General features: G+C 42.3%; 1 protein-coding gene across 5 annotated transcripts in view; it reads right to left on the reverse strand.

The window, feature by feature from the left end:
- The window catches only part of cep89 (centrosomal protein 89), a 108,085-nt gene that overhangs the window by 18,924 nt on the left and 74,342 nt on the right, over nucleotides 1-14,819 (reverse strand). The window lies entirely within an intron of this gene.

Below are 14,819 nucleotides of genomic sequence, written 5' to 3' on the forward strand. Positions count from 1 at the left end.
TCGGGACGACTACCAAGGTAAAATAAAATACATGCACTGCACTGTTTTAATCTGCACAATACTGGTCTTATATGTACTTTTATTTGCTCAGTAGATCGAGCTAGCCATGCTAGAACTTGCTAACGTTAGGTCCAAGCTGGCTAAACAACATCTAGCTAGCTAGCTATTCTCAGCCGTCCCCGCTATGAACACGTTTTGACTTGTGAATAAGTGTGCAATGTTCTGTAATTTGCTTCACTAACTCATGGCACTAATCGTGTGTTTCAGGCGAGGTGTTTCTCTCAGGATTAGAAACTAGTTTTCCCCTCCGGGATAAAACGATAATATAACGTTAGCAATTAGCATGCTAGCTGGACATAATGCTACCTCTAACAATACATTAGTTGCTATAATTTCAAGTAATTTGCAACATTCATTCTACATGTTAATGGTAAAAGCTTAAACAGTTGATTACCTGCATGCCACAAAGACTGATGTTCTAATATTTTTGCACATTTAAGTAGAAATGTAATTGAAATTCTATTTATTTTTCCTTTTTTGTATTGATTGTTATAATTGTACTCAGCCATGTTATGTTAGATGTCAATCCACTTACACTGTAACTACTCTGGCCTTGAAAGAAGAAGAAGGTGATATAACTATTAATAAGTAAATCGAAATATGTATTGCATCACCGCTGCTTAGAGTTCATGCACAAGTCATTTGCTTGATAATGAATTGATGCATTGTAGCAATAATTGTAGTCAATATCAAAGAGAGATGTAATTTCGATATTTCAGTCCAAGCTTGATTGGCCCAGCTACCTCAGTATATGTGATGTATAAATAAAAGGATTACATGAAAACGGTTTGATCTTCTATCTCAGAGTAAACTGGACTATTAATCAACATTTTGCCTCGTTGTTGCGATTAAACTGATCTTGTATCTTGCATATTTCACCTTAGGAAAGTGGGCACGCGATGACAGCTTCCTTGACACCATCATGGCGATGGACCGCCGTGCCATGGTCAGCAAGGAGAATGAGGACCTGCGTGCCAAGGAGATGCACGACGAACGGCTGCTGCATTCACACAAGGCCCAGGAATCGAGGTGGAGCAACAAAATACCTTTCAGGCTGGGCTTCTGGCAGTGCTAAGCGAGCTGATTAAATCCAACAGGCCTTCAATACAAAAATTAAGAAAAACTTGTACAATGACTTGTTGGGAGGCGTGTGGTGCAGTGGTCTGGTGCGTTGGTGTTCGGATCAGGGGAGCACAGGTTCAAACCCCACTGCAGTCAGGATGTCGTTGTGTCCCTGGGCAAGACACTTCACCCCAAATTGCCTACACCTGGGACAGTTAATTTTGTATTATTGTGATTATATATATATATATGCCCCTGTTATTAATACTGACACCTAACTTTGCACTAAGGTGTGTTTGCTGCTGAGCCTACCTATTGTTATTATATATATATATATATATATATATATATATATATATATATATATATATATATATATATATATATATATATTGCCACTGTTATTATATTGTTTTGATACTACTGACACTTATTGATCTGCTGCTGATAAATAAAAGAGAACCTACATGCACGGCACTAGCATCATGACTGTCTTTGTTTAAACCAGCAGCAGTGCAGCGGTACACAGACTAACCTGTGTGTGTGTAACGTAGTTCTTCAGGTGTGCATGCTTAACATGTGTGTATACAAACGTTTTTAAAGAGCTTTCAACCTCATCCCATTGTTTTTAACACACATTTAACATAATATACTCATTAATATACACATATACAGTATGAGTACTGTTTTGATACTGACATTTAATCTTTGCACTAAGGTGTGTCTGCACTATTGTAATTGTGTCTGTTGACTGGTAAATAAAAGAGAGAACCAAATGCACTGTACAAAATATCAGCTTTATTGTCAATTTACAATTTCCATGCTGTTCAGATGCCTCTCCACAACGTTGCTTCCAGGCGAATACAGAGGAGTTGAAAAGAGCCCTTGGACACTCGGAAATCTTTGATCCACTGCACATGTTGGCAGCACCTCCCACCAGGCCGACGTTCTATTGTTCACCCAGAGTTCCGTAGTATTCGCATATCTGGAACACATACAAAGACACAAATTAGCCCTACATAACTCCATAAATCCTACATCAGATAGTATTAATGTGATTTAATGAACGTACCATTGCTGTTCTTTGGGCGTGATAACGGCCATCATCCTCGGCAACATAGCGTGTGCTTTCGTCGTCCAATCCTTTTGTTAAGGCTTCTTAACCGCCTTCGCCTCCGACTCAGCATTTCTATTGCATTTGAATGGTCGATCTGTATTTGTATTTGTGGCTGAGTTATTGGATTAAATAACTCCGTTACGAAGCTGTATAACACGACCACCAAAACGTCAACTCCATACCGTGTCTGAGGTCGGAAGGTAAACAGAAGCATACAGCGGAAGCGGAAGTTTTTTTTCTTCTTCTCTCGGTTTTTTGGCGAATTGCTACTTTAAGGTGCATACCGCCACCTACTGTACTCGCCGTGAAGTTGTTTGCGGCCTGCCAGTAAACCCAAAAGCAGAAGAAGAAGAAGTGACGTCAGCGGCTCATTTGCCTAATCCACCCCCAGGAACTCATTTTGGTGTGAACGCGATCTGCTTTAGTTCATCAGAACTAAAGGAGCTCTCATGAACTAAAGTTCTCATGAACTACTGTGGGAAAAGTACTTGGTGTGAACGCCCCTATGGTTGACATTTGTGGTTTGGGGTTAAATGTTGCATCAATTGTTGAGGGATTGATATAAAAAAAATGTCATGTCCCCTGAAGATTGAAACTTGTCCAATGTTTTGGTTTAGGACCACATACCTGCAAAACTAAAGACAGATTCCCATCAGTCACATATTTAGAAAATGTAAGCATGCAAACAAACTAGACTATACCGATGGTATCCAATGAATCAGGATAAACACCTTGGGACCATTGCATCATGTACTTTAGTGCAATAGCCGCGTTCACACCGGAGTACTTTTCGCCGTACTTTTCGCGTTTAGTTCCGTTAGTACCCCTTATGTCGCGTTCATACCAAAAAGAGTACTGAGTGCCGGGAACTTTTACCCCCATTTTTAGTGTCTGCTGAGAGATGGTACTTTCCTGGGGGAAAAAAGTGCCCCAGTTCTGGTTGGCTGGGCGAATTGCAAACCACGCCCCGTAAAACTCTGAAATGTTTTGTAGAGCCGCCATTTTATTATCCTCGCATTAGCATTATTAGCATTAGCATTCACCCAGCGCACAAACGCAGAGAGACTAACTTATGGCAACACAAAATAAAACATGGGAGCGGTGGAGATGAGGAGGTGTCGGCGTTCTGGCGATTTACTCGGAAGGCTTCAGTAGAAGCTGCTGGGAGTCCCAGCTGCTTCCACTGAAGCCAGTCCCCAACTCTGCAGTATACGCCGTGAAGTTGTTTGCGGCCTGCCAGTAAACCCAAAGCAGAAGAAGACGAAGTGACGTCAGCGGCTCATTTGCGTAATCTTCCCTCAGGGAACTTATTCCGGTGTGAACGCGATCTGTACTAAATGCCCTGGGGTACTAAGTGCCGGGGCACTAAGTACGGCAAAGTACTTGGTGTGAATGCGTTTAATGATTCCTCAACGTAAGAACTATTGCATTACTAGTTATTCACAAGGGTATAAGACTACTGTAAAAAATCCTGGTTCAGCACACATTATAGATTCTGGACATAAATATGACCATGTTTTTTCAAAAGTACCTTGTTTAGTCTGGACTTTCTGTACTGTCAATGTGATCCAAAACTAAATGACAGGTTATATCTCTCACAGGCTCCGCCCTCTACTGGACTCTATGGGTACTCCCCTCGATCCTATCTATGCACGCATTCTTTCACTGAGACTCATACCCGTAGCCGGCCCCCTGGGCGGGCCTACCTGAATGCGCGAGCATCCACTGCATAAGAGGCGGCCTCGCCTGCTCACTGCTATCCCTTTCTCTTTCAGCTAAGCAGCTATTGAGTAACTGAGCGAGAGATAAACAGGATAGAAAGAACAAGAAACAGTTTTTTTCTTTGGACAAATTGAATATGGACTCATCTGAGGAGCGCCCGTGTCCTTCGTGTCCGGGTTCTATCGGGAGTGATGATCCCCATACTCGATGCATCGAGTGTCTGGGGTCTGACCACGCGGCAGCTAACCTGCCTCCATCGGCAACTTGCAGCGCCTGTCAGATGTTGACCCGGTCCAGCCGCCTGTACAGAGTGGCGGTGTTCGAGGGGTGTTACGTCTCGCCGGTGGAGGACCCAGAGCTCGACGTGGTGGAGATGGAGGACCTCGTGCAGGGAGTGCCATTCGTCTTCGCCGTCCCAGCAGCCCGGACGTGTCCAGGCATCGGAGAGGAGGACGACGATGATGACACCTCGTCGTCCGGGATTTCCACTGACCGCCAGGAAGGCCATCAGCAGAGGTCGGCTCGTCAGGACTTCTCGGTGGTAATGGCTATGGCGGCGGAGCGTGCAGGCTTGCCGCTTCCCCCACTGATACCTCCGAGGCCGGTGAGCCGCCTGCGTCAGGGCTTCTACGGCACGGGCCGTCCAGCACAGCCGGCCTTCGTTTCACCCCCTCTGCCGGACATCTGGCGGTGTGTGGAAGCCACGTGGCGGCAGCCACTGAAAAAGAAGGCTACGGTGGCTACTTGGGCAGGAATCCTCAAGGTGGAGGGCCACTCAGACACGGAGTGTTCCGGTGTGCCCCCGCTGGAGGATAGCCTGGCGGCGCATCTGCTTCCGCAGGCAGCTGGGTGGGCAGAGGGGAGAAGGCCCCTGCCCCCGCTGCCGCGTGACCGAGAGATGCTTGAGTATCTCGATAAGATATTCAAGCTCGGGGTGCAGATGGCGGCGGCGGCCAATAATCTGGGTGTGTTAGGAGTGTCGCTGATTCCCGGGCCCCCGGCCCCGGGGGGACGTAACGCGCACATGGACCCATAGGGGCTGGAGGTTTTTCCTTTTCCCTGCATTAAGACAGGAGGAGGAAATTCTCTACGTTATGGCACACCTCCGCGGGGTAAGCGCGTCAGGGTGTGCCCGGCCCGCCGCAGCCTCTTTTTCTTCTCTCCTTGGCTATCCCTCTATAAACCAATCAATTGGTAATATAGGATGACATAACTTATGTATGCAATGCAATGACGACAGGTTATTGGTATGCCATATAGATCAGATTTATACAACACAAACGTGAACCACCATCATGAAATGCCCATATTACTAGTCTATAATGGTCAAAGGATCATTTCAAGAGAAACTGCTTATTTTGTTGTTTAGATATTGCTTTTTTTCTTAGAAACACTTTGGCAGGACAAGATTAGTTGTTGATGGGGTTTGAAACTGTATTTTCAATTCAATTTCAATTCATCAAGGCCATGTGAGCTCCCGCCTTTATCTTGAAAGCATTTATTTTACGTGGAGAAAAAAAGAGAAACATTCTCTAATAAAGTTAAGATGAATTAATGCTGTTTTCCTGAGTGATGGATTAAAAACAGTTTGTCCCTTGTATCCTTTCAGTTCAGACCCGCACAAACTCAACCACCTGCTAATTGCCTCCAACCCTAACAGCATGCACAGATGCGTTACCCATGGCAACTACAGTCTTCATTGCTTCCTTTTGAAGCTACTCAAACAGAATACAAAGCTAAATCACACAGCTAAAATAGATGGAAAATTCAACAGGAGTGTGTCTGTTTGTGTCGGAGTGTTTTGGTGTGATAGTGGTGGGGACCGTGAGGCTGCACAGCTGCAGTCTGACCTGTAGCTAAGAGCTCAGCAGCAGCTCCACCAACTCAGTACATCTCCATTACAACTACAGCTTCAGTAAGCTGCAGCCATCTCAGGATTTGGTCTATCGCTCTGCAACACAACAACTCTCCTCCACAGACCTCGCCCTGTCAGCACACACACTGACATGATTCACTGTTTTTCTGAGCAGAAAGGGCTATAAAGGACAGTCTGGCTATACCAGCCCCAGCATTTGACAATCATTTTTTATTACCACTCCAACAGAGTCTTTGTGCTTCTGTTTCATAACCAAAGGGAAGTGAGCCATTTCACAAATGCAAATGGTTCATTTAATAGTACTAGATCCAGACAGATACTGCTATGGCTGAGCAGTAGTGAATTGTGTGTAACATTCACACATGTCAATGGCTATTCTAAATTGAATCTGGCTTTTTCTAGGATCAATATTTTAGGAGAGGGTCCCAGTGCCATGCTTTGGGCGATACTCAGCCACCATTACATCAACTTTTTTTTTTTTTTAAATATAAAGAGTTTGCCCTATTTAATAAAAGTATTCACTCCTGGATTTACTCTCTGTATAATATGTCAACTCTGGCTTCTGTTTTATTGTGCAAAATGTGTTATGGAATTGCAAGGTAAATTGTAGTGTAACACTATAATAAACAAACATGATGACTGTGTTTTATTTCTGTAGAATTGAGAAATGGTGTCTTGGTTGTAGCTCTACAAATGGGTTATGGATTGTCGCGTTCACACCGGAGTACTTTGGTGTACTTTTCCCACAATCAGAACTACGATATATTTGCGTTCACACCAAAAAGCCCCAGGAACTAAAGTAGCTCAAATGAGTTCGTCCGACCCGCTTTTCATCGTGGGAGAAAATAGTTCGTACGTCTGATTGGCTGTGCGGAATGCAAACCACGCCCGTTTGACTCTGAATTTTTTTTTGGAAGCGGCCATTGTATTTGCTCGCTTCGGTCAGCGTACCCGAAGAGATTACTTTTGTGAAAGCAGTTATTATAGCAACACTAAATAAATCATCGGAGCGGTGGAATTGATAAGGATGTCTCGGCGCTTCTGGCGATTTACTCGGAGGACGCGAAGCGCCGCATTCAGAAGCTTCTACTGAATGCAGTTTCTGTGGCTCTGCAAAGTTAGCAGACCTGGCAAAGTCATGTCGGGACGACTACCAAGGTAAAATAAAATACATGCACTGCACTGTTTTAATCTGCACAATACTGGTCTTAGAGCTAGCCATGCTAGAACTTGCTAACGTTAGGTCCAAGCTGGCTAACAACATCTAGCTAGCTAGCTATTCTCAGCTATGCCCGCTATGAACACGTTTTGACTTGTGAATAAGTGTGCAATGTTCTGTAATTTGCTTCACTAACTCATGGCACTAATCGTGTGTTTCAGGCGAGGTGTTTCTCTCAGGATTAGAAACTAGTTTTCCCCTCCGGGATAAAACGATAATATAACGTTAGCAATTAGCATGCTAGCTGGACATAATGCTACCAATGTATTCTTACCTCTAACAATACATTAGTTGCTATAATTTCAAGTAATTTGCAACATTCATTCTACATGTTAATGGTAAAAGCTTAAACAGTTGATTACCTGCATGCCACAAAGACTGATGTTCTAATATTTTTGCACATTTAAGTAGAAATGTAATTGAAATTCTATTTATTTTTCCTTTTTTTTTATTGATTGTTATAATTTTACTCAGCCATGTTATGTTAGATGTCAATCCACTTACACTGTAACTACTCTGGCCTTGAAAGAAGAAGAAGGTGATATAACTATTAATAAGTAAAAGTAAAGCATATGTATTGCATCACCGCTGCTTAGAGTTCATGCACAAGTCATTTGCTTGATAATGAATTGATGCATTGTAGCAATAATTGTAGTCAATATCAAAGAGAGATGTAATTTCGATATTTCAGTCCAAGCTTGATTGGCCCAGCTACCTCAGTATATGTGATGTATAAATAAAAGGATTACATGAAAACGGTTTGATCTTCTATCTCAGAGTAAACTGGACTATTAATCAACATTTTGCCTCGTTGTTGCGATTAAACTGATCTTGTATCTTGCATATTTCACCTTAGGAAAGTGGGCACGCGATGACAGCTTCCTTGACACCATCATGGCGATGGACCGCCGTGCCATGGTCAGCAAGGAGAATGAGGACCTGCGTGCCAAGGAGATGCACGACGAACGGCTGCTGCATTCACACAAGGCCCAGGAATCGAGGTGGAGCAACAAAATACCTTTCAGGCTGGGCTTCTGGCAGTGCTAAGCGAGCTGATTAAATCCAACAGGCCTTCAATACAAAAATTAAGAAAAACTTGTCGTTGATAAACTGTACAATGACTTGTTGGGAGGCGTGTGGTGCAGTGGTCTGGTGCGTTGGTGTTCGGATCAGGGGAGCACAGGTTCAAACCCCACTGCAGTCAGGATGTCGTTGTGTCCCTGGGCAAGACACTTCACCCCAAATTGCCTACACCTGGGACAGTTAATTTTGTATTATTGTGATTATATATATATGCCACTGTTATTAATACTGACACCTAACTTTGCACTAAGGTGTGTCTGCTGCTGAGCCTACCTATTGTTATTATATATATATATATATATATTGCCACTGTTATTATATTGTTTTGATACTACTGACACTTATTGATCTGCTGCTGATAAATAAAAGAGAACCTACATGCACGGCACTAGCATCATGACTGTCTTTGTTTAAACCAGCAGCAGTGCAGCGGTACACAGACTAACCTGTGTGTGTGTAACGTAGTTCTTCAGGTGTGTATGCTTAACATGTATGTTAACATGTATGTATACAAAAGTTTTTAAAGAGCTTTCAACCTCATCCCATTGTCTTTAACACACATTTAACATAATAATATACTCATTAATATACACATATACAGTATGAGTACTGTTTTGATACTGACATTTAATCTTTGCACTAAGGTGTGTCTGCACTATTGTAATTGTGTCTGTTGACTGGTAAATAAAAGAGAGAACCAAATGCACTGTACAAAAGATCAGCTTTATTGTCAATTTACAATTTCCATGCTGTTCAGATGCCTCTCCCCAACGTTGCTTCCAGGCGAATACAGAGGAGTTGAAAAGAGCCCTTGGACATTCGGAAATCTTTGATCCACTGCACATGTTGGCACCACCTCCCACCAGGCCGACGTTCTATTGTTCACCCAGAGTTCCGTAGTATTCGCATATCTGGAACACATACAAAGACACAAATTAGCCCTACATAACTCCATAAATCCTACATTAGATAGTATTAATGTGATTTAATGAACGTACCATTGCTGTTCTTTGGGCGTGATAACGGCCATCATCCTCAGCTGTCCTACGGCGGAACATGTCCATAGCGTGTGCTTTCGTCGTCCAATCCTTTTGTTAAGGCTTCTTAACCGCCTTCGCCTCCGACTCAGCATTTCTATTGCATTTGAATGGTCGATCTGTATTTGTGGCTGAGTTATTGGCTTAAACAACTCAGTTACGAAGCTGTATAACAAGACCACCAAAACGTCAACTCCATACCGTGTCTGAGGTCGGAAGGTAAACAGAAGCATACAGCGGAAGCGGAAGTTTTTTTTTCTTCTTCTTCTCTCGGTTTTTTGGCGAATTGCTACTTTAAGGTGCATACCGCCACCTACTGTACTCGCCGTGAAGTTGTTTGCGGCCTGCCAGTAAACCCAAAGCAGAAGAAGAAGAAGTGACGTCAGCGGCTCATTTGCCTAATCCACCCCCAGGAACTCATTTTGGTGTGAACGCGATCGGCTTTAGTTCATCAGAACTAAAGGAGCTCTCATGAACTAAAGTTCTCAGGAACTACTGTGGGAAAAGTACTTGGTGTGAACGCCCCTCATGTGAGTAAAGTGCTGCTGTTAGCAAAGTACTCCTAAGGTTTGGCAATGCCAGACTTCCACATATACTTGCTTTAAACTGAAATACAAACCCTCTTGAGAAAAGCTTAAGAGCAATGGATACAACAAACTCAATTACAAATAATTACCTACCACCCATCATGGTCGATTCTTTGTATTTGCATGACTTAAAACCTCTAATGACCGATACCATAGGAAAAGTAACAAACGCTAAATGAAGACTAAGCCATGACCCTTTCAGAACCACTCCTGAACCTGATAGGAAACCAGGAGATAATTAAATACAACCACAATCAGTTTATCTGCATTCATGGGCTTTAGCATCAATTATGCATGAAATTCTAAGTGTGTAAGTCATTTCCATAAACCAACGTCAGCAATTTACACTGCTTGTTTCCCAGCGTGTGAAAACAGGAGAGATTAAGGCTGGTGCCCCACGAGGACGAAAACGGGTTGTATCTGCATATTTCTCTTGCGTATAGCCCTTTTTGCCACACGAGGCCGTAACTAAACGATAGAAACGGACCCCACAAACGATAACGGGTCCAAAGGTGGATAGATCTGGGAAAGGAGCGCTCTGAGGGGTCATACGGCTCCGTGTGGTAGCCTCTATACGATCATTTTGTGATAATGATGACGCAATAGCCCTGCCTCCCCCCGCCTCTGCTGCTCACCCCCGCAAAAGTAAACTGCACACTGAATTCAGATTATTTATCTTTATCTCGATATGGACATAAACGCGAGTGAAGTCTAATCTGACAGGACGGAGACACGCAGCTCCACGCAGCTCCTGTGTGTGCTGCATCACAGCGGGAGGAGCAAAACACACACTTCAAGTCAGATCATCACCCTTAGCTATTTTAATTAGCCTACCTCTCAAACTACCTAAACTAGTTATAAATATGTTTATTTTTTACTGTCGGCCGGGTCACTCATTACTGGATCAGCTGCTGCATGAGACAGACACTGACGCTGTCAGAAGAGAGGAAAAAGAGAGGACAGGCTCCGTGTATTTTATTATTATATAGAGTCGTTATTCATTTGTTTTAAAGCTTAATAAATAACAAAGAAGACCTTTGACCGGCACTTTTATAATTTTGTCCGGAAGATTTAAACTTTTACACACGTTGACCGACGAAAAACTCTGCCCGGTTCCCTCGGCCCCCACCACGGTGAATAAACAGAAGGGCAACCTTGACAACCATGCTTCTTCGCTGCTTTTGTGGAGGAAGTTACAGCGCCACGTACAGGCTCTGCATATGTACTGCAGCTTTTTCCAGTGGTTGGAGCTAAACGGAGCTGTCTCGTGTGAACAGACACTATCCGGTGTATATTGCGTGTGGACGGAAGCTTTTTTGCGATTGCGATTGCGTTAATCCTATGCGTTTTGCCGTATGCGTTCCCGTGGGGCACCAGCCTAAGACTGCAACAAACAAACGCTCCAACATGCCTTAAAGGAGGAAGACAAAATTACAACTGAACCACTGTTTCCCCGAGCTGAAACATTTATAGAAATCCACACAAGTTTACACTGCACCTTGGATTATTGTCTTTGTTGAAAAAATATTCATTATTATGTATATTATTATGTTACCGCGGTGAGGCCATCCACTGCCTGAATTTCGTTGTTTATGAAATATCGTTTTTCTGGTAAAGATGGCCTTGAGTGAGGCGATGGTCGTGAAAGATAGGGGAGCGTAACCACGGTTCTGCACCAGGCAGCTCATGATACTGAAGACTTGTAAAGGGAGGGGTATTTAGTTGGTTGCATTCTGCATCCTCCCCACTAGATGGCACTAAATACCAAACACTAGAGCTCTAAGTAGTTCCCTGATACTTTCCAAACACTATAAGTAAACACAATTTTTTATTGACATATAAATGAAACCTACAAAAATGTTCACAAAAAGACGATTATAGACATATTGACAATAGTATAAACCTTATATAGATCCTATTCTCAAACAATTCTCAGTACAGTCTTCATCAATCCATTTTAAGCAATCCGCCACAAAGTACTTCACTCAATTAACCCCAAAACAAATTATATATATCCCTGATCATGTGATAGAAAATTGAATAAAAGCATACAATATATATACTTTTAAAGGGGAGAGAGTCATTTAAAAACTCATCCCCTTCTAGGCTCCTGGAAGTCTCATGCAGTGCTGCCTCTCTGGAGGCTACACAGAACTCAGCAGGCAGGCGGCAATCACAACCTATCAGCACGTCTGCTGCAAAACGACGGGCAGAATACAAAGCAGTGGATCAGAGAGAAAATAAAATAAGGCAGAGATAGATTTATTTTCGTCCGTGTGGAGGTTAGAAGTTTGACTTTAGCCAAGTGGATTGCTTTTCTTGGCTGAGAATAACTACACTGCATGTCATGTTTTTTGCTGTGGCTGGTGAACTAGTCAAGTAGCCTTGTAGTTTTGCTGAAATTATTTAGTTACCTTGCACGGCATACCCGCGACATTACAAAATCACAGAAGAATTGATAGGTCAAGCAAAAATCGATCTGGTCAGGCTACAAGTACTGTTATACAGCAATGGCAGGTCATAAATTGTTTAACATAGATAATTCAACAGCATAGGTTACATCAGAAATTGAGAGTATCGTCTTTTGCCGACTGACTTCGCCAAGATATTTATTGGCTAGTAGGAGCACTTGCAAAGTATTTTTAAGTTTCCAATGATGATCTTGTGTAAACAAACCATCTGGTGCTTCAGGCTAATTATTTAGAGGTCAGTCAGGGTTTCACCCACATCCAACTCATCCCATACTCCCAATGACTCACAGGGTGAATGCACTTTCACAATACCAGACTACAGTGGTTTGTGGTGTCTTAAAGCTGGTGCAAGTGGTGTGTATGTGTGTGTGTGTGTGTGTGTGTGTGTGTGTGTGTGTGTGTGTGTGTGTGTGTGTGTGTGTGTGTGTGTGTGTGTGTGTGTGTGTGTGTGTGTGTGTGTGTGTGTGTGTGTGTGTGATTTGTCATTACGATGCCCCCGGGGCAGAGCAGGACAGGATCTTCTAACAATCTGATTAGCCAGCTTTCATTTGATAGCCGCATGCAGCAGGCCCAGTGACCAAGCTAAAAACAGACATAACAGAGGGGAATAAAGGGGAAGCGGTAGTGCGTTTCAGGAGCAGTAAAGTTCCAGTCAAGTTTTTATAGGTCATATGTAGCAGTAAGAATATCATAAATAAAGAGTTCCAACTCAAACGGTTGGCTATTAGAAATGTCCATTTCCCCCATAACTGAGTGACAAGCTCCTTCATTTCAGGTATTAGTAGTTGTGTGTGATAAATAAGGATATATTCAGCACTACCCTCACCAGGACAATTAAATTAGCTTTAGCAGAGGTCTAGGATGTACAAGCAATGTTTATTTAAAAGATGACTCTTCTCTTCCTTCCTTTCTAAATACTTGCATATAGTAATTTTTTAAAAGAACACTTACACAATACAATACATACCATATGAAAAACATGTTTTTTTCTAGCATTTACCGAAACCAATTACTGCCCACCAGCCTATGTTGTTTTTCACAGCAGTAGGCCGTTCTCTATAACTCTGAAATAAAATGCCTCCGGTACTACTTAATGCAAATCCTGCAGTGAATCAGATATGGTGGTTCCACTGCAGCAATTTCTCATGTGTGAATAAGAATGGAGGCTTGGAGGATTGGTAGAAATCGATGGTCCTGATGGAGTTAACCTGTTAAGCCCTGAGCCTGTTTTTCAGGTCTCAGGCTCGAAAATGACATTCCCAGAACAAATGACCATATCTTCCCTTCTAAAAGGGTTAAATTAATAATCTTTTTTCTCAAAGTAATGATAAACCTGTAAGTTGGATGTAGAAAAGTCAGAATCAATATAGATGTTTTTTATTTTAAAGACAATTCAGATTGAACATAGTAAAAAACTGTAAATTATAGTGTCCGTCCAAAAATTCTTTTTTACTTATAGTGAAAACTACCCTTGGATGATGGTAAGGTAGACTAAAAGCTTTAGGAATCCAAAGTACAACATATAATAAGTACCCTGAATCAAGATTGGTGCAAAACAAGCGACATTTGACCTTTTTAGAGAGGTTTAGCAAAAAAAACTCCACTGCGTTACATTATGTGATCCAACTGAACCGAATCTCCCTGCAGATGTAACTTACAGGCGAATACAGTGATGTCCTCTCACAGTACCATGGAAAAGTGAAAGTGACCAGAGAGGAGTGATGATTGGTTAACGCGGGGTAACATTTCAGGGTAAGCCAATCAGACACAGAGTTGGGCGGGTCTTGCCTTATGGGGAAAATACACAGACACACAAACACTTGCTAACACACACACATACACGGCAACGCCCACCACCAGCACACACACAATGGCAGATGCAAGTATCAGCGAGAGCAGCAGCGCATTTACAACTTGGATATATAACCACTATTTTCAATTTGTGGGGATAAAGGACGCAAAAAATATTACGGTCAAATGTAAACTGTGGACAGAAAGCATTGTCCACATCGAATAACAGCAATGCCAATCTCCTGAAGCACCTAACTAATGTACATGGGGCTATGCCACAGAACAACACAAAAACTTGTATTTTTATTGTTATTATTTTTAAAGTAAAGTAAAGTAACTTGTTACTAGTTACTTTTATAATTTAGTAACTAATAAAGTAACTAGTTACTTTTTTGAGAGCAGTAACTATAACTATTACTAGTTACTTTTTAAAAGTAACTTGCCCAACACTGTTTATGAGTGAATTTCGGTACAGTAATCTGTTAGCATTTTTCGCTCGTTGCTAATTCAGAGGCTGAGCGTTAGCATTGTGGCTTTTATTTTGAAAAAAAAAAAAAAAAGATCAGTTAGATGAGTTTCTTCCCATTACATGGATATAAAACATTCATAGTTTATTAAATGAACATGCCCTCAGACACTGTTTCCTGCAAGATGTTGCAGGAGGGCCCCGGTACCGGGGTCTCTCGGGCTAAACAGGTTAAGAATTTTTACTGAAAAAAGCATCATAATGTCAAGTCATTAGCTGATAGCTCTGAAATTCAACTAACGCTAACCAGGTCTTCTACTGTGGTTTC

This window comes from Trematomus bernacchii, unplaced genomic scaffold (genome assembly GCF_902827165.1).
Source record: "Trematomus bernacchii unplaced genomic scaffold, fTreBer1.1, whole genome shotgun sequence".
Lineage (NCBI taxonomy): Eukaryota > Metazoa > Chordata > Actinopteri > Perciformes > Nototheniidae > Trematomus > Trematomus bernacchii.